Source organism: Spermophilus citellus, assembly GCF_964194105.1.
Source record: "Spermophilus citellus genome assembly, chromosome: 12".
NCBI classification, from domain to species: Eukaryota; Metazoa; Chordata; class Mammalia; order Rodentia; family Sciuridae; genus Spermophilus; species Spermophilus citellus.
In genome coordinates, this window is record NC_138198.1 from 33,617,674 (window position 1) to 33,644,696 (window position 27,023).

Consider the following 27,023-nt stretch of genomic DNA (forward strand, 5'->3'; position numbering starts at 1 on the left):
GTGTGGTGTGTTGTCTGTTATGTGTGTGAAGTCTGTGACATGTATATGATGTGTGTATGTTGTGTGGTGAATATGTGATATGTTGCATGTTTATGGAGTGTGTATGATGTGGGGGTGGTGTATGGGTGATGTGCATGACATGCGTGTTGTGTTTGTGGGTTGTGTGTGGGTCTGGTGTATTTGTTGGATACCTATGTATGTGATGCAGTGTTATGTCATATATGTGCATGTGATGTGTGTGTGGCATGTCGTGTAGGCCTGAGGTGTTCGGGGAGTCTGGAGAACATGAAGGGGCCAGTGCTTTCTCCCCAGATGAACAGTGAGGCCATCTGGATGATTTCCTTCCATGACCAGTCCCTTTAGTTTAAAATACACACCTCTGTGGATACCTCCTGGACATCTCATTTACAAAGCTCCATGTTAAAACTGCATCTGCACCAGGTACAGTAGTGGATGCCTGGAATCATAGTGGCTTAGGAGGCTGAGGCAGGAGGGTTGCAAATTCAAAGCCAACCTCAGAAATTTAGCAAGTCCCTAAGCAACTCAGAGACCCTGTCTCTAAAATCCAGTGAAGTGTTGGGGATGCGGCTCAGTAGTTGAGCACCCTTGGATTCAATCCCTGGTATCAATCAATCAATCAATCAATCACCTTTGTCTGCAGCTCCATTTCCCCTCTGCAGTGTGTGCTGGCACCTGGGGGGCAGTACCTTCCTGCTCAGATGTCCTTGTAGCTGTGAGCCTGTACTATCTATCACCCATGCATTGGAGGAGCCCTGGTCACCTGGGAAGCCATGTGACAAAGGGAGGCGATGGAGTGGAGTGGAGTGGGGTCGGGGCATACTGTTCCCACGCTCAAGCAAACTGCAGGAGGATGTGGCTTGGGTGCCTCAGGCAGCTGCTGTCTGGTCTCCACCCCAGACCATGGGTGGGGAGGCCTGTGGTGACAGAAGGGGACAGTGTTCCATGGTCACAGATGAGGCCCCCACGGCTGCTCTCTGGATTTCAACTCACCCAGTGGCTATCTGGAGTCATCTCTGTAGTTCAAACAGAGAGGAAAGGGGGGCTGGGGACGTGGCTCAAGCGGTAGCGCGTTCGCCTGGCATGCGTGCAGCCCGGGTTTGATCCTCAGCACCACATACCAACAAAGATGTTGTGTCCGCCGAGAACTAAAAAAAAAAAAAAAAAATTAAAAAAAAAGAGAGGAAAGGAATTCAACAGCATCTTCACTGGCAACGCGCCCTGCAAAAATAAAAAATCGTCGCCATCTCCAAAGCAACCCTGGCTTTAAGCTTGTATTGGTCTCTGCTCCTGGGTGCTGCCGTTCACCCACACGGGGATTGCCTGAGCCTGTTTTGCAATAACACTTCTGTGTACTTCTCTTTTTTAGGAGGTTTCTTAAAATTTTTTGTCCCCCACCAAAAAAAAAAAAAAAAGTGAATTTGGTCACTTTGGCCAAAGGCTGTGATTTGGGTTAATTATGCAGAGGGCGGGCTGGGAAACCGTAAGTCGTGTGAGCAGAAATGACAGTGCATGATGGGAAGTCCAAAGAGGGAAGCACCTCCATTCTGAGCGGGAGGATCTGTCTCCAGCTGTCAAGGGCTCAGAGGGAGTCAGCCCACATTTCTCGCAGCTTGAGTTGCTCACTGGAGTCTTCTCATCTTTGTCTTGTCCACAGGTGTCTCCCTGCCTGGGCCCTGTCACTTCCTGAGGAGACGGCGCAGGCATGGCCAACAGCCCAACAGAGAGCGCCAACCACCTGCCCTTCTTTTTTGGCAACATCACTCGGGAGGAGGCCGAAGATTACCTGGTCCAGGGGGGCATGACAAATGGGCTCTACCTGCTGCGTCAGAGTTGCAATTACCTGGGTGGCTTTGCCCTGTCAGTGGCTCACAGCAGGAAGGCACACCACTACACCATCGAGAAGGAGATCAATGGCACCTATGCCATCTCGGGTGGCAGGACCCACAGCAGCCCTGCTGACCTCTGCCAGTACCACTCGCAGGAATCCGATGGCATCATCTGCCTTCTCACAAAACCCTGCAACTGACCCCCCGGAGTGCAGCCCAAGACAGGGCCCTTCGAGGACCTGAAGGAAAACCTCATCAGGGAATATGTAAAGCAGACCTGGAACCTGCAGGTGGGTCTCAGTTGGACCTGCACCCTGTGTTCATGGGAACCTGGGATTCCACACAGATGTCCCCATGACATGCAAACCTAGTGTGCCCCAAAGAGCACCCAACTCCTCAACCATCAATTTTAGCCAAAAAGCGACTGACTCTAGGAAGACTACCATTCCTCCTTTATACGCTGAGGCAGGGAAACTTCATGCCCAGGATGTGGCTTTCTGCACTACAGGAGATGTTGCCACCAAGTTCATGGAGGGACTTTTCAAAGAGACATTGATATTTACCTAACAGGGTCATGCCATGCACAATGATTGGCCCTTGAATTTACAGCTTCTTAATGTCTCTTGCTGAATGTTCTGTCTCACACACACATAGGTGCACCACCCTTTCTTTGGCCACCTGGCGCTGCCCACTGGGCACGATCATTTATTTAACTAGTATCCACTGATGAAGCCTTTTATCAATTATAAATACTGCTGCTAATGATATCACTCTATGCCAATACTAAGCTGGATTGCAATATCTCTGGTATAAAGCCCAAGAGGCCAGGTTTGCCACGGCAGAGGATGCTTGTGTTTAATTTGGACACGTGCACAAAATTTTGCCTCTGGAAAGTTGGCAAAGGTATCCACATCCTTACCTACCCTCCTTGCTCTTCTCAGCTACACATTTGGGGTGGTTTTATTTTTATTTTTACTTCTTGGGTTTTTCTTGATTAATGCAAATTCAAACACTGGCTTCTTCGTTAGTAACTCTTGAAAAGATTGGTTTCTTTCCCACTAAGAAAGACAAAGTAGTTGATTGACTAAGCGCTCTGCCCAGTTTTCCACCTTTGGTTTCCATCTCGCTTTGCTCACAGGGGCAAGAGTTTTCCCCTACAGGTACAGGGTCAGTGAGGTGCCCAGTGTAACTAGGTAAAGGGGACCGGACACCTCAGGTGCCTTCCTTGTTCACCTCTTAGGGCTTCTTGACCTAAGACCTTCTTGGAATAACCAGGTTCTATCATACAACTCACTGTCTACCTAGTGGATGATCTGGTTTTCTGGCCTCGGTGTTTATACCAGGTGGTATTCAACGTTTTGTCTGGTTTCGAAAAGGCCGAACTCTTTCTTCCAAAACATCTTTCTTATTTATACACTTGAAGGTATTTAAGTCACCTTCAAGATCCTACAGTTTGGTTTCTTCTGAATGAATAAATGATTGGATGGATGGAATCTGATCCTCCTTGGCCACATTTGAGCTCACCAAACATCAGACATGGCTTGTGTGGTTTTTTCCCATTTCTACCTGGTATGGCTCATTCTCTCTCCCTGGTCACACAGGGCCAGGCTCTGGAACAGGCCATCATCAGTCAGACGCCCCAGCTGGAGAAGCTGATAGCCACCACGGCCCATGAAAAGATGCCCTGGTTCCACGGGAACATCTCTCGGGATGAATCTGAGCAGATTGTCCTGATAGGATCAAAGACAAATGGAAAATTTTTGTAAGTATTATGTCTGTTCCCCTCACCTTCTACCTCTGGGCTTGCTTGAACAATTAAGGGGAACTCAGCTTCCCCGTGAGTAGACTCCATGTGACCCCAGGAAGGGGTCACTACATATTTAAACTATTAACCGTGACCCAGTGTGTTTTGCCTAGTGTGTCCCTGAACTGCACACTCTTCTTGGGTATAGAGGGACTCCATGTTTAAAGAAAATGGCGTTCAGCCACAGACAGTTGAATAACCCTTATCCAAAATGCTTGGGGCCAGAAGTGCCTTGGATTTCTGATTTTTTTTTCTAATTTTGGAAATATCTCGGGAAATACACATTGTGTACGGTTGTATGAGAGAATCTCAGATGGTGTTTTTGGTGCACCCATTTTGACTCATTACGTAAGACCAGGTGTGAGATGTCGCACTTCTGGTAACATGTTCAAGCTCCCAAGTTTCAGATTTTGGAACATTTCAGATTTTCAGCTCAGAGAGGATCAACCTGAATTCCACTTTTCATGGCGAATATGGGGAGCACAGACAATATGTCTGTGATCATGGAACAGAAAGGCAAACATAAATTTGTTCCTTCAGATCCTCCCACCTCCAACCTCAGAGTGGACTTCTATTTTTTTCTTGGAACTAAGTGCTAACAGGGTAGATTTTTTTCTTTTTTTGTTTTCCAAAAGATTCCTGGGAGTAGTCTATATAAACAGTGATGATAGCTACTTAATCAGAATGGGTTTGCAGACTTCAGCTTTATAATCTCAAACATCAGAAGGTATGAATCCTGGGTTCTGTTGCTCGTGGTCTTTATTGGGTCAGTGTAAACCTGAATTTGAGAAGGTCCTTGGAGGAGCGGGCCAGCTGGGTGGAGTCATGGTCCAGAAAGGTTGAGAGCTGTTTTGGGGTGAAAGCACCTGTCTCCCAAGGTGCTCTGGCAAGATGAAAGGGCAGATGGTTGCTGGCAGAGAGAAGGCTCATGTGCATTTGTCACAACTCAGTGTTCCCAACAGAGATGCTGCCCGGGGACCACAGAGGACCCCATTCTTGCCTCAGAAACTGAACCAGAAACAGTGAGGTAATCTAGTGGTCAGGCACATTGATGAATACCGGGTAGACTCTGTCAACTTTTTCTAGAAACAGAAGTGTATTCTCTGAGTATCCACCTATTTAAAGAATCTTTCTCATAGTTCTGATTTTTTAAAATGATTTTAAACACAAACTTAAAAAAATAAAAAAGTAGCCCAGGTTGAGATGCATGATGTCAGATTGTGACTTTCAGGGTGATGCAGCCCCAGCCGCTGGCACTGATGGTGTGCAGAAGAAAAGGTGTTTGCCCTCTGTGTAGACACCTAGAAGCTCATTTTCTCCAAGTTTGGACTTTTTCCATTTCCTCGGCAATAATTTCCAACACACATGTCACAGGACTGCATACTTCTTGTATTGAGTGCCCGAGGGACAAGACCCAGAGACAAGGCCTTCTGGGCTCTTGCTAAGAGGACCTATTCTTAGACTCTTTGGGAAATAACCATGGAGCAGATTTTATTTCTTAAAGTTACCTGTTGCTGAAAAAAGTGTTCGTACCCTACCTGGGCCCGAGTCCTGTTCTCACCTTCTTTCTTCAAGGCCATGTATGAACTTCATGCAGAACACAGGGGACCCAGTGTGCACCCTTGTCTGTCTGCTGTACAGACTGACATCCCATGCACCCTCGTGGTCCTGGGGCTCACAGTTAACATAGGAGAGTCTCAGAACTACTGTGCATCTGCATCAGCTGATATTAGAGCTCATGGGGTGCAGGGGCCCATGGGGAGGGCTTTTCTCTCTCCACTAACTTTTAGTGTTCCTTCTCCAACATCCACATTTTCAAAGTCCCCCCAGTCATCTCTATAACTGGGTTCTTTTTTTTTTTGGTGGGAGAGGGGTACCAAGGATTGAACCAGAGGCTCTTAAGCATTGAGCCATGTCCCCAGCCCTTTTTCACATTTTATTTTGAGACAGAATCTTGCTGAGTTGTTTAGGGCCTTGCTAAATTGCTGAGGCTGGCTCTGAACTTGCCATCCTCCTACCCTCCTGCCTCAGCCTCCCGAGTCATTAGGATTACAGGTGTGTGCCAGCGCAGCCAGCTATGGACTGGGTTCCTGCTCTGCCTTACACTGTAATCTCCAATCTCTTGGATGCTATCTTGCTTGTTGCCCACACCCCAGTCCCCACTCCTTCCTGGTGCTGCCAAACATGCTGGGTTGCCCACTATCAGCACCCTTCAGTTCAAGTCTTATATCAGGGAGGTTACTATCGAGAGGCAGGAGCCCATGGTGGAGCTGGAGAGTCCCCACTTCACAACCAAGGTTCCAATGCCAATTGTAGGACCTCGGACTACGAGATAACCTTCCTGAAGGCTCAGCTTGTCTGGGTCTGGGGTCAGTGGTGATGTTGCCTACTGTTGCCTTGCAGATTCAATGAAAACACATGCCAAGCTCACAGCAGGGCGTGGACTCTGGGTCCAGACCAGTCTGCGTTTTTCTCTCTCCACTAACTTTTAGTGTTCCTTCTCCAACATTAGCACCAGGAAATTCTCTTCACTAGGAACCTTCATGGTTATTTGTTACAGATAAAATATAAAGAGGCATCCTAGAAACCTTTACTATTGAAGATTTTATTTTATGACAATGAGTCCTCCTGCAATACCTAAGTGGGGTGCTTGGTGGTGACCGAGTACATTTCTGTGGGGCAGTGGTGTACAGTGCTTGCATGTCTGAATATAGGCTCGTGTACTTTCGTAGACTGTGAAGTTTCTAGCATCCTGATTTTGGCCCAGATCCTCCTTGTGTCTGGCATGGAGCAGGGTCTATGTCAACAAATGTGATGATTCTCCCAAGTTCAGGTTGCCCCCAGGCTGGTCCAGATTCCTTCACTTTGACAAGTATCCGCTGGTGTTTATTTCGTGGGAAGTAGAGCTAACAGACTCCAGTGACTCTTATGAGCCAGCAGCAGATCTTGAGGCTGCACATCTGCCATGAGTACTCCTGTCTTCAGTCTATGACAGGTGTCTGTCCTACCTGCCCCTGTGGGGGTGCACCACGGCTGCAGGAGATCCCAAGCCTGGTTTTGAGTGATTCAGATCTGACCTGTCCTAAGATGTTCTTTCCTTGCAACAAATAGCCATGGCACAGGGTGTTTGAAGTCACAACTGGATTCCAGTCGCGGCTGGGCATCCTCACTTAGAAAAGGCGGGTGTCACCAAGCTGTTGGTTTCTTTCTCCTAGTCCTTCCCAAGTCTTTATTTAGATTTTCCCAAAGAATGTGGCTGGTATCTGCTCTCCTGTTATTATATCTGCTCATCTACCCATGAACCAACATTACTGGAGTCTGTAGTTCTGTAAAGCACCAAATACTGGGTGCCCTGAGGGGTTCTGCTGTGGGAGAAGTCAGCCCTGCAAGTATCTGCCTTTGTGGAGCCAGCTTCTTAGTGAGAGACACTGAACAGTTAGAAGTGCTTTCTACGGTCATCACTCCACATCCGTGGGGCAATTTGTTCCAGGATCCCTTTCAGATACCAAAATCCACCAGTGCATGAGTCTCTTGTATAAAATGGTAAACTATCTGCACATCACCTGTGCCCATCTTCCCAGATGGTCTAAATCCTCTTTACATAGCTAGTAATACCTAATGTAATGTGAATCTTGTTATTTAGGAAATAATGACAAGAACAAAGTCTGTGTATGCTCAGTACAGACTGATATTTTGTTTGTTTGTTTTTGAAATAATTCAGTTTCCCAGTTGGTTGAACAAGTATTGGATGTGGAACCTGTGAATATGGAGAGCTGATAGTCTGTTGAGGGCACTTAACTAGGGTCCTGTTTTATGCCAGGTGGTGAGGGAGGGCCTCATTGCAAAGGAGAGACCTGTGGCCATAAGGATGCATCCCACCTGAGCTCTTGTGAGTGCCTCGAGGCAGGGGTGTGCTTGAGGGCTGGGCCCCCGTGGGAGGCCAGTGTAGATGGTGCAGAGGGAGGAGGGTAGGGGTGGAGGAGGAGGGATAACCTGGAAGGTCTCAGGCGTTGGTAGGCTCTGCTCCAGGTGAGTTGGTGGGGCCACCTTTGGGATAGTTAGGGCCAGATGCACCAGGTGTTCAGGGTGGTCTTTCTGCCTCTCATATCCTAAACAGGCTCTGGAGAGGAAGGGGGCCCACCCCTCAGAGCCAGGCCGTGCATATTCGTGCATGCCAGCAGAGTGGGGCAGAGTTTATTTTTTACTGTGACCTTGGGGTCTTTGCCTTCTCATGCCTGAGCACAGGAGCTGTGTTTAATGCTTGTGGGAAGACAGGGTGGCATGTGCCAAGCTCTGCTGCAGAGTCCCCAGGGCACAGTGCAGAATGTCCCTGGTGCCCCATGTTCTGTGCCTGGACTTCCAGCTCCCTGGTGATAGGACAAGCTTCACATTCCCTTTGAGTCCCTGTCCCTTCATGTGGTGCTCAGGATGATGGCTCTGTATAAGGTGCGCAGGGCCCACACCCTTCTCCATTTGAGTTTGTGGTTAGGGGTCACATCTCATTTCTGTCCTTGTTTTCAGGGCAATGTGGCAACAAGACAGAAGGCAGAATTTGAGGGCAAGGACTGCCCTTGAGTGTACTTGGAGACAGGGCCCTGTGGAGAATTTGGGATTTCTGAAACTTGCTTTTGTTAAGATCTAGTGACTCCCTCCAAGTAGCAATCCATCCTTCAATGAAGCAAAGGTGATCCAGCAGCTGTTGATGACCAGACATCACCCATGAGGTGCTGCTTTGCAGCGCAGATGGATAACTAATATAGCCAGCTTTCCCATTTATGTGGGTCCCACATTCATGGATCTGAATTTTTTGTTTTAAGGCACAGATAGAGGTTTATTAGGAAGGTAGATGCACATTTAAGGGAGAATGTAGGCTGCCTTGAAATTAAGAAGCCCTGCCTTGGATTGGGGGGGTCAATATTTATAGAAGGGCTACCTCAGGGGCTGGATGGGAGGTGGATCCAGGGTGGGGCCACACAATATCATGCCAGTTTTCCTGTGTGCTTGTGTATTTCCCTCAGTTTTCAAGATCACAAGCCAAGAACATGGGCCAAAGTTTGCAAGTGTGTTTTCTGCATCTCAGTGACTTAACTCTGCATTTCAATGGCTTGAGGGTGTTTCCCTTAAGATTCCATAGTTCTGTCTCCTTATTCTAAATCCCTCTCTATTTCCTCCCCTGAGACTCTGATCCCTTAATCTTACACATTAGTGAGGGGTGAAGATCCATCTTCTATGGCCGCTTCAGGCTAGCAAGGGGTGATGACCCTGCCTAGCCAGGGATCAAAAGTCCCGTCCTGACTGTTCTAAAGGAGATAGACACTGGTCTCAGTTGCAGCGATGTTTGATAATCTTGTGTTGCCATCTCTTCACATGGAATTGTTGTAATCTGGAAGATACAAGTTTTATTGGATTAAAAAGACCTGGACTGAGCAAGAGGAGCAGAAGTAGAGGAGCAGAGGTCCTAGCAGTGAAAACAGCCAAGTGAGGTTAGGTAAATAAGCGCTGATAATTTTATCTGAAATATTTTTAAATTGGAACCTGTACTGAGCATACAAAGACTTTTTTCTTTCTTGTCATTCTTTCCTAAATAATATAGACTAACAATTTTTATACAGCATTTACGTTGGGTATTATAAGTAGAGATGATCAAATCTACGGTAGGATGTGTGTAGGTTCTGTTCCCTTTAACATAACTTGAGCAACTTATGCATCTTATCCTTATGGGGTCCAGGAATTAATCCCCCCTGGATACCAGGTGACTGCAGCCACAGTGTGGTCTCGCCAGTGTTTAATGGAAGTCTGGAGAAGGCTCTGAACCCAAACTAAGGAAATGACCTGGACACAGTGGTGCCCACCTGTAATCCCAGCAGCTCAAGAGGCTGAGGCAGGAGGATCTCAAGTTTAAAACCATCCTCGGCAACTTAGGAAGACCCTGTCTCAAAATAAAACACACAAAGGGCTTCGTGGTTAAGTGCCTCTGGGTTCAATCCCCAGTACCCCCCTCCTCCCCTCCCCCAAAAAAAGAGGAAATGAGCCAAACCTCAAAGAACAAATACATAGAGAACAAAAACTGCTAAGTAAGTTCTTTTGTCCTGATATTTCTGATGCCTGTCCACCCATCTCCCTGACTGACTTCCCTGTTCCGGGTTAAGGTTCCCACACAGGTCTCCCACACAGGTCCATTCCTAGCCCAGGGTGACCCCAGCTAAGTCTCCCCAAACCAACCCTCCTTCCCTCAGACCTCCCTATGATGAACCTCAGGGCTCCCTAATCTAGAAACAGAATCTAAGTTTTGTGATTCCTGAAGGAAAGTGAGGGACGAGAGATGGGTAAGTGAGAGATGAAAGACAGACCAGGCCGAGATACACAGGACAGTTTATTTGTCAGAGGTGACAAAGGCCATCTCTCTGTAGACAGAGAGAGGCAAAACTGGCTGGGGGCTTGGGACTTTTATGAGGCAGACTCAGGGATCAGAGCAGGGTGGATCCTAATGCAAGCTGTTAAGGGTGGGGTTGGTATAAGGGAGTGGTGAGTCTTTCTCAGAAACACCCTCGGGCAGGAAAGCAAAATTTTTCTTAAAATGGTGGCTGTCACTGAAGATGGCTGTCCAGATACTAAGCAGGGACCTTACAGTGTGAAGATGCTGGGCATGTGTAGAAGCCTACCAAACAGACTGAATTTGACTCATGAATGAACATAGGGAGCTAACTCCCAACGACTCCCTATGGGGTACTATTGAGTGACCTGCTAGAAGTTCCATTTAGAGAATCAGCCCAGTAGTCACAGGTGAAGCTGTGAGAGTTCATTCTAGAAGTTTTGGGCTACTTTATGGTTCAACATAGCAAGACCCCTGTTTGGGGGAAACTTGTGTCCTTGCAGCCCTCTTTAGAGGTGACACTGGGTCACCTTGTCTCAGGTGGGACACAGAAAGATACAGAGCCCATCCCTCACTGCCTCAGTCCTCCCCACCCCTTGCCATATCTACTAGCTACCAAGGTCTACTTTGATCAATGCTTCTTACTGTATCTTGTCTCCGGAGGTTAAGGGTGGAGTGGTCTTCAGGGACAGGGAAAGAGGCTCTTGGATGCCGACTGGCCTCATTTCCCTGATATTGCACACTGTGAACTCCAAGCATGCCCCTGTCACTTTGTCTCTGCCTGTGACTCCCTGTAAGCCACCTATGACCTTGTCCTGTGCAGGCCTGTGACTGACCTGTGCGCGGTACTCAGTGTCTGTCCACCACCTGAATTAGTGAATTTTTGTGGATCTGTTCCACCTCCCCAGCTCATGTTTGCTCCTTGTGATCTGAAATGCTGTAGCACATGTTGTTCCACATGGGGACAGGTCCCTGTGAGACTATGTGGGGAAGGAATGAAACACGATTCTTGGCTCTCTCTGATCTCCTCCAGCTTGCTATTTTGAGAAGTTAGTCACAGCTCAGGTGGCTACAAAGTGAATTTGTTAGAAAAAGGAAACAAAAAGTTTATTTCCCTTAAATTATGTATCCCTCCCCCCAGGGAAGAATCCAGGATTGGTGGAGTCCAGAGCCTGCAAAATTTGGAGACCCTCTTTAAAAAAAATACAAAATTAAGTGCAAAGTAACCATAATCAATTACTGCCTTTTTTTAAAAAGCTGGTAAATACTATTAGCAAACAAATTTAGAAAAATAACATGATTTTCCATGAGCTGCCTGATACATCTCTAAAATCCCCTTTATTTTCTACAAGGTTTGTATCACATGGTATTTTGACTGCCTCCCCATTCACAAAAACTGAGTAATATTGCTCTCTCTATCTAGAAATAGATATCAGTCCTTTCTGTAAGTTCACAACTCATTATCAGTCACAATTTGTATATTTTTAGGGTCCTTGTTAACTCTGAGAACGGAAGTTGGCCACAGAGTAATCTTTCTGGGATAGAACTAAAATCTCTTAGGAGGCCCCTCAGCTGGCCTGAGTATGGATGGGGGAAGGTGTTATGGTTTAGATCCCCTTCCTCTCTCCCTCTCCGTTCCTGACCCCACCATGATCTGAGAGCTGTCCCCACTGGGGCCTCTGGCCATGACGCTCTGCCTAATCTCAGACCCAAAGAACTGGAACTGGCAGAGATGGAAACCTTGAGCCAAAATCAACTTTTCATGCTCTGAGTTGATCTTGTTAGATACAAAGAGCAAGGGCTTCTTGGAGTGATTTTAACTAGTGCACCCAAGATCTGTCATGGGACAGGAGCACTTATAAGGTGCGAAAGAGATGCAAAGCTTGCAGAGATGCAAAGCTGACTAACACAGACAGGGCACTCTGAGCCCACACAGAGCCAGAGACACTGGAGCCCAGGGTCTGAGATGGTCACCGCAGCCTGCCCAGGCCAGGATGGGCCAAGGGAGGGAAGGGTGGGAAACCAAGAGGGAGGAAGTCCACTGTTTCATTGCAGTGACCAAAAGGCCTGACAAGAACAATTTTAGAGGAGGAAAGGTTAATCTGAGGCTCAGGTCTTCGAGGTCTCTGTCCATGGATGGCCAACTTTGTGGCTGTGGATCCAAGGTGAGGCAGAACATCATGGTGGAGGAGTGTGGTGGAAGAAAGCAGGTCAGGATATGGTTGTCAAGAAGCAAAGAGAGAAGAGATGAGACTGGAGACCAGAGACAAAATGTCAACTTCAAAGACCCGCCCACTGACCCACCTCCTCCAGCACACCCCACATACCTACAGTTACCACCCAGTTGATCCATTCCAGCAGATTAAGGCACTGATTAGGTTAAGGCTGTCACAACCTGGTCAGTTCACGTCTGAAATATCTTGCATGGTCACACCCATGAGCTTTGGTGGACAACTCACATCTACACCAAGATGCTAGGCAATTCTGAAAACCAGGGATTTGAGAGGCACCCACGTGGGGCACTTCTCAAGGAAGATGTGGCCTGTGGGCTTAGCTTGTGGGTCAGGAAAGCGTTCCTGGCCCCTTTGCTCTGGCCTTGGTTGTTGTACGTGATCCGGTGGGACACCTTATAAGTGCTCTTCTCCCGTGACAGATCTTGGGTGTACTAGTTAAAATCACTCCAAGAAGCCCTTGCTCTTTGTATATAGGGGGAAAATGTTGTTCAGAAGGCCCTCTGAGCAGAGAACAAGGAGGAGTGCAGTTGGCCCTTCAGAGGCCATGATGGACTCCCCCCTTTCCAGTTCCCTTGGACAGGCACAGCACCTGTGTGGCTTTTTCTTAGGTGTTCTGTAAATGAATTCACATGCCCTCCTGCCCTTGCACCCAGCCCCTTTCATGAAGGAGTGAACACTTAGTCCCTGAGTCATCCTTTTTATATCAGTCATTTTCCAGGGGGGAGTATGATGCACTGGGTTATTTTTCCCCTTCTCTTTCCTCCCTTCCACACCAAACCTTTAGACTCCTCCTGTACACACACACACACACACATACACACACACACACACTCACTCACTCACTAACTCATTCATTCCTCTCAGGTTTGGGGCTCCGTGGGAGGCCCTGCAGGATATGATCAACAGGAATAGATGGTTTAGAGGGCTGAACAAATCTTTGTACATTGCCAGAGACTAGAATATTCAGTGATTTGGGCCTAAGGAAAGGGCTGTGTCCACACATAATCTGGGGTGTGCAAATCAGAGCCTCGCAGTCTTGTTCAGGAGCAGACCTGGGAAGACCTGGCTTGGGGACACCAGAAGGGACATCATCACCCTGAATATCAGAACTTCAGAATTTAACTCCTGTCACTGATCCCTGCACCCTCCCTGCCCCCTGCCTCAAGCACGTGGCCCAGAAGACAGGTAGATACCGTGTTTCAGAAATAGTATCACCGATGCTCTTCAGTGAATGGCCACCTGATATAAGGCAGCCATAAAAAATTTATTCACTCTGCAGCCAGTTCCTCAGCTTGTGAGAATACACACTTTTGTATTATTCCCTCTGCCCAAGGAACAAATCTAAATTAGGGTTAAGGATAAAGATGGATGCTATACCTTGAGTTGGGCTTCACAGAACATATACAAGGGCCAGAAGAGATGATATACTGAGCAGCAGCTTTCACGTGTGTGTGTGTGTGTGTGTGTGTGTGTGTGTGTGTGTGTGTACACTAGGAGTTGTGCCTACTGGGTCCCCACTCCCTGCATTGTTAATTCACTAAGATTAGGTTAAGGTTTAGTTAAGATTAATGGTTGACATTTCTAGCAAGTTTGCCCATGTTGCTGATTCTGCTGGTCTGGGGACCTCATTTAAGCCTATTTGAGATGTGTGATAGCTGTAAAGGCTGAATTAAGCACAAATAACCACAGTGAGTATGTGAGGTTTCCATAATTCAGTGGAGGGTCTGTGCCCATATTTATAGGTGAGAATATTCCTGTATCACACCCCAAATGCTGCCATATTTGTCTGGGGAGACAGAGTTAACCTTAAAACTGTTTGTACTTGTAGAAACTTGAGTGAGACCGTGTAAAACACAGGTTATGAGTCAGGCAAGCCTGACACCTAGGAGCCTGATACCTTGAATCAACAATTCAGAAGTTTTAAATTACATGGCATTCTGTGTCCTTGATTGAAATCTTGTGTTGTCCTATCCTGTCCCTCCTGAGATCTGAGTCATTCTTTTGTCCTGTGTATCCACACTGTACACACTACCCACCTGTTATTCACTTAGCAGCCATCTCAATTATTAGATCAACTGTTGTGATATAGCAATGCTTGTATTCAGTTAATCCTTATTTTATTTAATAATGGCCCAAGAGTAAGAGTAGTGAAGCTGGCAATGTGAATACGCCAAAGGTAACCTGTAAAGTGTTAAGTATATATAGTGAAGTACTTAATGTGATGCTTGGTGTACCCAGAGCTCAGTACCATCCACAAGGTCAGGTACCCACTGGGAGTTTTGGACAGAGCTGCCTTCATATAAGGGATGACTACTGTCAGGTTTTAACTTGAATCATTTGCAGATGAACAAATTAATATATATAAAGCTGAGCCAGTGGTTCTCATGTATCTATCTTTTCTTTCATCAGTTCTAAAGAACTCTTAGCTATTTTTGTTCCCATATAAATTGCCTACCATTTCTTGCTTCATAGGCTCCTATTTAACATATGTTAGACCTTCTAAATTTATCCTTCATAATTCTTTCTTATTCACTTTTCTCTATATGCTCCACTGGGTAATGTCACTGAATTTGTTTTCCAATTCACTAATTTTTGCTTGGTCTCTTTTTAATCTGCTGTTATACTCACTCATTGATTTTTCCTTATCAATTATGTTTTTTAAAATTTCTAGCAGTTGTAGTTTTTCAAATATTTCTGGGAATTTTTGAGAGAATCATGATGGTTAGTAATTTTTATTATCCCATCTTTTATTTCTCTAAACATTTCATACATAGTTTATATTCCATATCTGATTTTTTCAAATGCTGAAAGTAACAGGGTGGGGAGATTAATCTCTGTCTCTTCCTCTCTCTTTTTAATCTATGGACCTTTTCTCATAATTTGTGTTCCCTTGTGTTTTGGGTGATCATTTCTGCGCTCAGAACTCGATTGCTATTCAACTGTGGGAATCCTGGGTGTCCTATATTGGGATTGCTTTCCTCCAGAGTTGAAGAGGTTTTGCCCTGTTCATGTGGACTTCACATCCAGTGCCTGCCTGGTTGCTGGATTAAGAGGTCACCCCCTGCCCACTGCAACGCCAGTATTAGTGTTTGCCCTTAGACCAAACCCACTGTTTTGCTCTTATTTGATACTCACTTTTTCCCTTCTCACATTTCACCTCAATTTTTGTTCTGTTTTGAAAGTGAGCTATGCGTTTTACAGAAGCCTTCTCCTTGTCCGTTATGGGTGGGACTGCTTGACTGCCGTGAGCCTCCGATGCCATATAAAAACCAAGTTCAGTCAGAGCTCTCATCTGTGGCCGTGCTCGATCAAAGTGGGCCATTCTATACGTGTGTGGCTTTGCAGTCTCAAAGTGGGCCATTCTATACGTGTGTAGCTTTGCAGTCATAGGCCAGCAGAAGAGCATCCCAGCCTGTCTGAAGGTAAATGAATGTTCAAAGGCAGTTGAGGGCGATGCCCGCATCAGCTCAATGGTGCTGGTCCAAGTTTCAATGACGCTGAAAGAGAGGAAGCACGAACTTACTCCACCCTCATAGACTCCAACAGAGAGGTGCTTGTGATAAAATGTTTTAAAAGGCAGAAATGCTAAAAGCAACTTGGCATGGTCCCCAACATGGATTGCATTCTGGACTGATCTTATTTTCAGTGTTGTATGGCCTGTGCATGCTGTGCCTAAACACTGCGATGGCATAGAACCAAAGTCTCTACAAGTTGCCTTTTTATTTTATTTATATTTATTTATTTTGCCTTTGGGGGGATCAATAGCCTTGTCATCTCTTTTGAGTGGCATGACACTCTTCAGGATGTCATGGCCTCCCGCATTCCCTCCTCCCTCTCCCCTGCTTTCTGGAGAAGCCACTGAGTGAGAACTGTGCATCCTCTGCCTCGCAGCCGCAGTGAATGTCCCTCCTGCCTACACAGCTGATGCCAGGTGCCCTTGGTCCCCTCTGGAATGACGTCTTGCCCAGTGATGCTCTACTCTGCCCTGAGAGGGACGAAAATGTCCAGGGAGAACAGGAACACTGAGTGGGCGGGGATGTGCCTGCCTGCTCAGTTCTGTCATTATCCTAGAAGCCTCAGAGAGGCTGCCCAGAGCACGTGTCCCACCACTTCCCAGGTCCTCAGCTGGCCCTCGGTGCCCAGCATCACTACCATGCATTTCTTTTACCCAGGAGGGCACAAGAGGGTGAAGAAGAGGGTCAGCACTTCCAGGCAGTGCCCAGCCTGGGAACAATAGTCCCCTGTCTCACCTCTGCATGGCACAGGTTCGAAGCCTCCCAGCCCAGGCCTGGGCCTGTCCCCCCTAGGAGGGGAGCCACACCACAGGAGGACAAGGACTGGCCTAGGGTCTGTAAGCACAACTTCTCAGCATAACCTTGAGATCAAGCCCCGAAACCCCCAAGCTTTCTAAGGGCAAACCACGGATCTGTTAGCTTCTTCTAAGGGAATCTTTGGGAAAAAATTTCCAAATAAACAGTCCAAGGTTTTGGTGAACAGCCCAAGGCCTGTTGAACCTGACAGGAACACAAGGACTTGTGGTTGTTCTTTCAGTAATCCTGGTGCTGCCCACACCACCTGCCAAGGGGAGTTTGCTCAGAAGAGGAGCCAGGAGGCAGGTTCCAAAGCCATTGGTCTCATATTTTAAATTCAGTGTAGTCCAGCCCAGGACCTGCCTGCAGCCATAGCCGGCTCCCGGTTGCTGGCCCTTTAATGTCGCCGAAGCCTTCTGGTCTCCACCAGCTCCAGATGCTGGGCTTGTGGGTTCCCTTCTTGGTGCTCACTTCCTGCCAGCTGCCCGGGGCACTGCTCAGGCTGTGTGTCCACAGCAGCTGCCACACCTGCCAGCTACCTGTCTCGGGGAACATGCAAGGGCTTCCAGGTAGAGAGTAGGAATCTGCAGGACCATTCCCTTGGGGAGCTTGAGAAAGTGGGGGTCTCGCAGAAAACACGTGTTCAAAAGCAAGAGGTGGTCTCCGATGCCTCTTTGATCCAGTGCTCTTTTTATGCTGGTTTTATTGTGAGATATAAAACACCTGAGAGTGTCAGACTCTACAGAGGGGCAGCTTAGTGAGTAGGTATCAAGTCAACACCACCCAGGTCAAGAAATAAAATCCAGCCTGAGCTCCAGAAGACTCGACCCTCTCCCTCCACACAATCCTCTTGGGAGGGACCACTTATGGGGCATTTTGGTTGTTTTTGGTTTTGTTTTTACTTTTACTGCCCAGGCGTCCATTTCTGTATAAATCAGTTTGCTTTGGGGGGACTTCATGTTCTTGAAGTAAGTTTTCTCTTTGTGAGACTTACTGATGCTTCATATGGCTGCCACTTGTCATTTTATTGCTTTGGTATATTGTATGAATAGATTGCTTATACAATTTGTTTACTTTATGGTGAGTGAAAATCCAGATTGCATACAGGTGTCATTGAGCCCAGACAGAGCTGTTATCAACATTCCAGCCCAATTTTTTTTTTTTTTGCAGTACTGGGGACTGAACCCAGTGGTGCTTTATCACCGAGCCACATCTCCAGCCCTTTTGACTTTTTATTTTGAGAATTGCTGAGGCGGACTTGAACTTGTGATTCTCGTGCCTCAAGCCTCCCAAATTGCTAGGATTCCAGGCGTGGGCCACCGATCCTGATCCAGAACACTTTCTCAGGTGCACCATACTCGTGTTTTTTTTTAATACCTAGAGATAGAATTGTTGTTCCATGAAGGTGTGGATTGCAGGACAGCCCAAAGGGTTTTCCAAAGTGGTTGACCCAGTGCATGCTCCACCAGCAGAATGTGAGGGCTCCTGCTGCTCCCCCATTTTTAACAACGTCAGAAGTTATCAGTCTTTGGGGGTTTTGCCGGGAGGAGCAGTCTCGTGGTATTTCCGTGGTGGCCTTAGTTTGCATCTGCCAGATTTCTTATGAGGTTGATTGCATGCTCACCCTGGGCAGTCTGTGATCTCCTGTGTCTATTTTGGGGTTTGTTGTTTAAAGAAGCAGGGTCTCACTATGTGGCACAGGCTGACCTTGAACTCCTGGGCTCAAGCCATCTCCCTGCCTCAGCCTCCTGAGCCACTGGGATTGCAGGCGGGCACCACCACACCCAGCTAAATCAAGAAGAATTTTGATGTGACCTCTGGTTATCCTTTTCCCAAGACCAACTTTTATACGTGTATGCATAATGCTTAATGATTTGGTATTTATATTATTTATACATCCACAAAATTCTGTGAGCCACTGATGTTTATAAGATAAACAAAGCAAGCATAAATCACCCCACATTATAAACTAGCTTCCCTATAGAGTAGACTCAGTTTTCATCCATCTAAAACTATGTTTCACTGTGTGCTTTTTTATGTGGTGGGGGGGTTCGTTTACCAGTAGCCCACTATGGCTTTAAGTGACCCATGACTGTGAAACAGGAATTCAATCTTGAGATGCTGGTGTTGCTGTTGGTTTGGGCTGTTTTCACAGAGGGGGAGGTTTCAGTAGAGTCACCAACCAGAGCCAGGGAGGGTCTGGGTGTGTATCTTCCCCCTGGCCTGCGCCCTGAGCAGCAGGGCATAGAGAAACACACCCGGCCACTGTGCCTGGCTAAGCACCACTCGAGAAGAAATTCATGTTTAAAGTTCCAACCCCCCATGCCAGGGTTCGGTTTTCAAGTCCCGGGCTTGATTTTGGAGATGAGAGTATGTGGTGGGAGAAAGGGAAGTGTGGCCACGTCCCGTTCCAGAGCTTATCTCACTCTCATGGTGACGGTGGCTGTGACCTCTTGCAACCCAGAAGAGGCAGCAGAAATCCCCCCGTTCACAGACATTCTCCACGGCAGCTGGGCCACAGTTGAGCTCTTCCCTGAGCATGTCCCCTTGGGCATGTGGCTTCATGCTTTCTGACCTCTGCTTCCTCATTTGAGCAAATGCCGGGGCTGGAGAAGCTTCCTGGGACCTTGGTGACTCACGCTTGATCAGACCTCATGATCTGGAGGGCCTGAACAGGGACAAGAGGGCTGCGTCTGGTGGTACCTGAGATGCTCAGAAGACTCTCGTGGTGCATGAGGGGTGTCCTCATCTGTTTGTCATCAGATCCCAAGTCTCAGTCCCCTGGGACACCAGGTGGCACTGAAGGTTACCCATGATGACAATGACAATGGATTCTCAGGGACCATCAGCACCACAGAGAGCAGCCCTGGTGCAGCCGGCCGCTCGCTCCCCAGTGGATAGCACGTTCTTCCCTGAAGGACTTCACCTGACTCAGCTATTTAAACATTTTGAACCCCAGCCCTGCCCCTGCATCAGGAAGAGGGGAAGGAGTAAAGAAGGCCCTGAGGATCAGAAGCTTCACATCTCAAGATTTGTGCCCCAGAAAATTCCTGGTTAGAGTGCCCACCCTGCACCCCTCCCCACCAGACCCCTCCCACCTGCATCCCTGGCAAGGCTGTGGGTCTTGCCATCTAGGGTTGATCCAAACCAAGACCCTGGTCCAAAAGGAGATGAGCCCACCCCGCTCCACAGACCCTCAGAACCCCGCAAGGTCCCATGTGCTAGTCACCCTGAGCCGTGTTTGCTGTCCTCTGAGCCTTAGGCTTACCCTCCAGGGCTGCTGGGGCCCTGCTAGACCTGAGCCCTTGTCCTGAACCCACCAACCTCTTCTTGCAGAGCCTCCCTGAGCTAGAAGTTGAAGCTTCCTGGGAACCTCGAGGTTTGGGACAGCCCACAGGCTGTGTCACCAGCTGAAAGTTCCCGAGAGCATCTGCTGGCCAGATCTCTGGCCCGGACTCTGCTTCCCAGGCTCCTGTCTCAGGACTGGCTGGAGTGGGGATGACCCAGTGTGTTCTCTTCCAGGATCAGGGCCCGAGACAATAATGGCTCCTACGCCCTGTGCCTGCTGCACGAAGGGAAGGTGCCGCACTATCGCATCGACAAGGACAAGACAGGGAAGCTCTCCATCCCCGACGGAAAGAAGTTCGACACACTCTGGCAGGTACACGTCGTCCTCTCCCTCCTCATGGCTGGCTCTAAGGAATAAGAGGGGACAGGCTGTCCATCCACAGTGTGGCCCCCAGACCAGCAGAGCCCCTGGAGCATGTTAGGAATGCACACAGGGGTCCCTGCCCACCTCAATCAGAGCCTGCTCCCTGACCTCCAGGGGACTTGCATGTTTGAGAAGCCAGGGCATAAGGACCATTGTGCCAGATAAACAAAGGTCCAGAAGGTTCTGCCCCTTACCATTCCTGCCTGGGCTCTGAGTTGAACAGGCAGCCTGGCTTTGGGGAATTGGAAAATGCTTCCTTCTAAGATATTCTAACTAGAACCCAGAATAGCCTTTAAGACAAATAGACACAAAATACAGATGCAGATAGGCAGGGAGCCAGGCTCAGGGGCCGGGACTCAGATTGTTCTAGGAGCTGTGAGATGCAAGAGTAGATATCGAATTCAGGTGCCATCTGCACTGCAGGTAGAGTCTCTGTCTCTATCTTGAGCAGCTAAGACCCCTGGTGAAGTTAAGTCTGCATTCCTGGGCTCCAGGATGCCGCTTGTCTAGGAATGTTGCAGCCCTGGTCTAGAAATGGTTTCCTCTTGACCCTGTTCTACTCATGATGGGGAGTTACCTGCGCATTCAGGAACACCTGAAAGTGTTCGGCCCTGCTTTTCACACGTCTGCAGGGAGCCACACGTTGCTCTCCGTTTAGATCACACCTGCTTTCACTGACAGTGATGGTCCTTTGTGCACCATGTTCACAGGCATCTGCAATCCGTAGTGACAGACAGACACAGACAGAGACAGCCAGCCATCTCTGCCCGAAGAAAATCCACCTTGAACTTTTGTGGGTGAGGGACATACTTGTGGCGAGTTCACAAGTCCCCACCCAGGCCCAGCCAGGAAGCCACATGTAGTCAATCAGTATCCAGGAAAGCACCCAACCCAAAACCCTGCCGTTTTTAAAAACTGAGACCACAGATCCTCATTTCCTTTAGAGTTACTTCCCCGGATGTGATTTCATTCTTAATGCTATAATCAGAAAAAAAAAAGATACTCCTTTTTTGAGTAGTAGTTATTATAATTAGTCACACATGTCACTCATAACATGGGACTTGGCTTTTGGTAATGGGGCTCATCAGCATGTGTCTCCCTGGTGATCACAAGCTTTGCTTTATTTTAACGGTATTGATTTGAAAGAGTATTAATCTTACCTGTAACCAGAGCTCCAAGCACATTAGGGAGGTTAATACAGAATGTTGCCTTCTAATATTCTTTTCCCATCATGGTCTTTTGCCTCCTGCAAGAATCATTTAAAGGCACCTGGAGGGGCTGAGGCTGTAGCTCAGGTCTAGAACACTTCCCTAGCATGCATGAGGCCCAGTACCATCTCCAGGATTGCAAAAAGAAAAACACAACTAAATATATATAGCCACTTATTCAACTTCTCAATGACAGTTTTACTGGTGTGGTTTTTCACTCACAGTTTCAAAGGTTGTGCCTCACTCTAGAGTTCTAGGAGATGTGAGATGCAGCTCAATATTGGTAATTGTTGGAATGTTCCTTTCTAAGACACTTTGCTGTTTTCATTGGGTATATCATAACATTCTGCCTGCGCTGAGTACTTCTCGGTGTGTATTTTCTAGCCAGGTATATCTTCCATTTTTTATGACCATGATTACTTTGGTTTTCCTTGACAGCATTGGAAAGTACCTGTGTGCCCTACTCCAACCCCAAGACCCCAGGATTATTTGACTGAGAGTCAGTAATTACGACCCTGCTCTATTTTCACATTATTTACTTTAGTTCAGGTGTCTGCAAACCTCTAGACCGAATCTGTTCCATGGCCTGTTTCTGTGCAGGCCCTGAAGACAGATTTTTTTTTTATGTTTTTAAAGGATTGTTTTAGAAATAAAGAACTTGATGATACTGATGTTAAGGGGTCCCCCAAAGCCTGAAATATCACTATCTGGCCATTTACACAGAAGGTTTGAGGACATCCCTGGTTGGCTGCCCACCTCCCTAGACACCTGTAGAGATTTAAGTGTCTTCTGAGTTCTTTTAAGTCTGACATGGGGTCAGTGTTTCTCTGTCCCTATTTTCCCATTTCTTGCCCTAGTATTTACCACACTTTCTCCCTTTGTTCTATTTCAGCTGGTGGAACATTATTCTTACAAGCCAGATGGTTTGTTAAGAGTTCTTACAGTTCCATGTCAAAAAATTGGGGCACAGATGGGTGAGTTCCCCGGACCCAGGGATATCTGACTTTCAGATATGGGTCATAATCAACCATGTCTCAGATTTGGTTTATTCCAGGCTCCTATTGGATGAGGCCTGGTTCTTACTGATTGATTAGACTTGCCGTCAGAGTTCCCATTTTAAAAACCATGGATTTAAAAGACAGCCAGTCCCTTTAACTTAAAAAAAATCCATTCATTTTAGTTGCATAAGTGTGAAAGCTAGTGAAAGAGGATAAAAAGAAATGGGTGCAGAGGTCTGTAGTCTTCTCAAGAATCAGTGTGGTGCAGACACATTGATGGTGTGGAGTGGAGGAGGGGACAACGGCGGGGGGGGGTATGTATACAGAAGAAACCTTCCACACTCTTTCTAACCAGGAGATGTTACTTCTGCAGCTCATCAACAAGGACCAATTGCTCATCCTGTGGTAAGTGCCACTAGACATACCTCTGGCAGCGAAGCAAATGTTTATTAGCACAAATGCAAAGCAGAGTTTAGCTAATAAGAGTAGTGTTCATTGTTTTGATTGTACTTCACAACACACCCCTTGATGAACTGGGATTTCTAGTGAGTGTTGGGTGCAACCAACCTATTATCAGTGCTAGGCTAGACAAGTTTTCCTAATTTCTTGCTTGGGTTAAATTCTCCCTATTTATTATCTATTTATTTATTTATTTTTGGTACCAGAGATGGAACCCAGGACAGTTAACCATTGAACCAGAATCCTAACCCTTTTCAAAACTATTTTGTATTTTTTTAAAGAGAGAGAGAGAGAATTTTTTAATATTTATTTTTTAGTTTTCAGTGGACACAACATCTTTATTTTATTTTTATGTGGTGCTGAGGATCCAACCCAGCACCCTATGCATGCCAGGGGAGAGCGCTACCACTTGAGCCACATCCCCAGCCCCACTATTTTGTATTTTGAAATAGGGTCTTGCTGAGTTGCTTAGGGCCTCACTGAATTCCTGAGGCTGTGGCTTTGAAACTGTGATCCTCCTGCCTCAGCCTCCCAAGCTGCTGGGATTGTAGGCAGATAGCACACACCCAGCTAAATTCTCCCTATTTTCTGAAAGTATCTAAAATAAGGAAGAAACCCCCATGTCAAATCAGAAATAGGCCCTCTGACAGAATTGAGAAATGGAAACATTTCATTCAAGTTCAGCCTTGAACTCTGGATTAGCACATATGCAGGGCCATATGTGTAATCCACAGGGCCACATGTTGAGCAGGGTGACTTGGCAGGTAGATGTCTCCCAAGTGATAAATTGTTATCAGGGAATTAGATCTTTCCGAGTAAACTGGTTCAACAAAAGCTTAGAGGAAGGAGAACTGGGAGGTGGATGATTGGTGAGATTTCAAAAGAAGTTCCTGGAGAAGGAGGGAGACTGTGAGTCTGGCCCAGAGCTCTTGTCCTGGCTCATGTCCACAGGGGGTGAGAACGAGGCTACTGTTCCTCTCCATCAGAGTTTTCCCAGTGTGTGCCTGAAGCCTCTGAAGGGAAACCCTGCCTTTCTTCTCCTTCTAGACTGCTAGGAGCTGACTTATATTCAAGGCAGGAATTGATTTTCTCATTCCTTTGGGGGACATCAGTGTGGACTTTCCGTGCCCTCTAATGCCACCAGGCAAGTGGGCCTTCTGTACCTCACTTTGTGCCTGATACCCCACCCCTCACCCCCAAAAGCCAGATCCAAAGAAAGCCACATCTATATGTATGTTCTGCCAGGGGCGATTGCCACTTGGGATCTGAGTCTTTGTTGCAACCAAGGAGGCTGCTCAGGGGTGGAAAAGATTTCCCTAATATTTTCCTAGTTCCTTCTGCCCAAGTAGTAACCTCTACAGGAAGCATTTCAAGTGGCCAAGAGTCAACCTCACCCTCAGGGTAGGGAGGGACTCAGCCGAGCTCCGTTACAGAAGCAAGTTCAGGTAGGATGTCACGTATGCTGTCCTGAATTTATTTTCTGACACTAAATTTCTTGTTCCTCTTTGCCATTATGGTTTCTAGAGTTGGTCAGCGGGTGGAATAATCTCAAGAATCAAATCATACTACTTACCAAAGCGGGTCGGCAGAAAGGTGGTAAACTGTGACCCCCCTGCCCCCTGCTTGCTGTCCCTGAGCCTCGGTAGGACTGGCCTGGCTCAGCTGGCGCTCAGCCCACCCTCCCTGTCCACTGCCCGTGTCGCTGTGCTTCCGTGCTTTGCCATGTGCAGCCCTCGTTTGCACCCGCAGCTCGCAACACCCACACCACCTGTGCACCGTGCTTTCCGTGTGGGTCCTCAGTTGCTTCGTTATAAAGTCCATCCATGTCCGCCTGCTGACGCTGCTCGAGTGCATCTTCAAAGTCATTGCAGTGAGAGTCATCAGTGGTAGCTAATATTCCTATCGGAAGAGCTTTTCAAAGACAGCCAATTTTTGACTTGCCAGAATCACTCGGGGCGGTGTTATGTGATTGACTGTCAGTTACATCTGTTGGGAACATATTTGGTAGGTGCACTGCATATAAAGACCACAGGTTGTATGCAGAGGGTGTGCCCCCCCTCCCATTTCATGGCTGCTACGAGGTTCCAGCGCAGAATTAGAGTCCATTATCCTGATTTATTAGACTTGAACCTTAGTTAATGAATTAGAATTGTGATGCATATTAACTCATTATCTAGTATTCATTCAATTCTTTCTATGTTGTCACAGTTCCAATACAGAACTTTAAATATAACAGAAAAGAGATGGAATAGGAGGGCTAGAAAAACTATTTTTCTTTTTGGGGCAGTTGACATCGAATTGATTTTTTTTTCTATTTTTTTTTATTGGTTGTTCACAACATTACAAAGCTCTTGACATATTATATTTCATACATTAGATTGAAGTGGGTTATGAACCCCCAATTTTACCCCAAATGCAGATTGCAGAATCACGTCGGTTACACATCCACAATTTTACATAATGCCCTAATAGTAATTTTTGTATTCTGCTACCTTTCCTATCCCCTACTATCCCCCCTCCCCTCCCCTCCCAACTTCTCTCTCTACCCCATCTACTGTAATTGATTTGTGTGTTTGGCTGTGTGACTGGATTTTTGAGGAGGGAAGTCATTTTTAATGATTTTATTTATAACGAATCATACATATGTGCATGAACTCTGGATTAACACATATGCACAATTGAACTTGAACTCTGGATTAACACATATGCACAATTCACAGGGCCACGTATGTGTGTGTGTGGGGGGGGGGCATGGACTGCTCTTTCTTCCTATTGACTTTTGTCTTCAGTGGGGGTAAAGTTCATTCTTGCCATTTTTATATTCATCAGCACTATCCCAAACATTTTGGCATATAATCGAATATTAAACTCATGGAAGAGATTGATTAAGCTACTTATTAAAATCAACACAAATAAAAAGCATAAGCACACTGCAATCCTATTCAATAGTAATTTTCCAAGTTGACAGCCATACTCAGATGCCCTTGATCTTGTTGACCACAGAACAGAGAAGTATTTGAGGGGAACGGCCCCTCACACCCCTGGGGGGAATACTAGGTCTGCCTTGGTGTTGGCAGGCAGAACCCTGCACAGCTCCACCCCTGTCCACCCACCGTGGGCAACACTCCCCTGGTGTGGAGAGGCCCTGCTGGGTGGCCAAGATGGCTACAGCCCAGCAGGAGTCATGTCCAGTGGGAAACAGGCAACAAGGTGTCTCCTAAGCCTAGGAGCTTCAAGACCTGCCTGAGGGAGGGTGCTCTTCAGGCAGGAGTCTCCTTTGCAAAGTCATGAAGTCAGTGACCGCCGTCCTGTTGGCAGCCACACTCACAAAGTGCAGTCGTCGTTAGTGGGACATCACGTGTCCAGGGCTTCATAGAGCCCAGGGCACGCCCTGCCCAGGACAGGCTGCCTTCCCCCAGCTTCAGGCCCAGGTCCCCTCACGTCCTTGGCCACCTCCCCGACACAAGATTTGCCAGATGGCCAAGGGAAGGGGCATGGTCCACGTCTCCAAGCCCCACCCCTTTTCATTCATCATTCCACTTCTCCTGGCCTAAGGCCTACGTGCCACCTCACAGTCCCCAGCCGATGCGTCATCCCAGAAAGGAACACTTTCACCATGTACCTTGACCACAGCAGCCTGTGTTTATCTTAATTCTATGGCTTACAGGCAGGTGGCTCAGGGTTCCACCAGGGAAGCATGCCCAATAGGAGATATATGTACACACACAGAGAGCACACAGGTGACATACATGTGCACACATATTCACACATGCATATATGTGCATGCATATACCTATCTGTATGCATATATGGTATGTACACACTAACTACATAGATTTATACATGTGTGCACATGTATATGTGTTATGTATAACATGGGCTCCACATGTATAGTCATGTATAGTAATATGCATATCCGTACACACTCATACATATGTCAGTGTACACACAGATGTATTACATGAACTTACCTTACAAAATCATGGGGGCAGGCTTAGCAAGTCCAATATCCATGGGGCAGGTTATTAGGAAAGGAAGGTCAGAAGCAGGTTGGAACCTCAGAGGCATGTCCAAAGCT

At 47.1% G+C, this 27,023-nt stretch overlaps 1 pseudogene across 1 annotated transcript in view; it reads left to right on the top strand.

The window, feature by feature from the left end:
- Nucleotides 1-367: 367 nt before the first annotated feature.
- LOC308631932 (tyrosine-protein kinase SYK-like) overlaps nucleotides 368-27,023 on the top strand; it is a 46,827-nt pseudogene continuing 20,171 nt past the window's right edge. Inside the window, exons 1-7 of the transcript XR_014024312.1 lie at nucleotides 368-441; nucleotides 1,676-2,137; nucleotides 3,449-3,609; nucleotides 20,091-20,229; nucleotides 22,381-22,462; nucleotides 22,860-22,891; nucleotides 24,470-24,538. The product of XR_014024312.1 is annotated as a tyrosine-protein kinase SYK-like (transcript). The remainder of the gene's footprint in view (nucleotides 442-1,675; nucleotides 2,138-3,448; nucleotides 3,610-20,090; nucleotides 20,230-22,380; nucleotides 22,463-22,859; nucleotides 22,892-24,469; nucleotides 24,539-27,023) is intronic.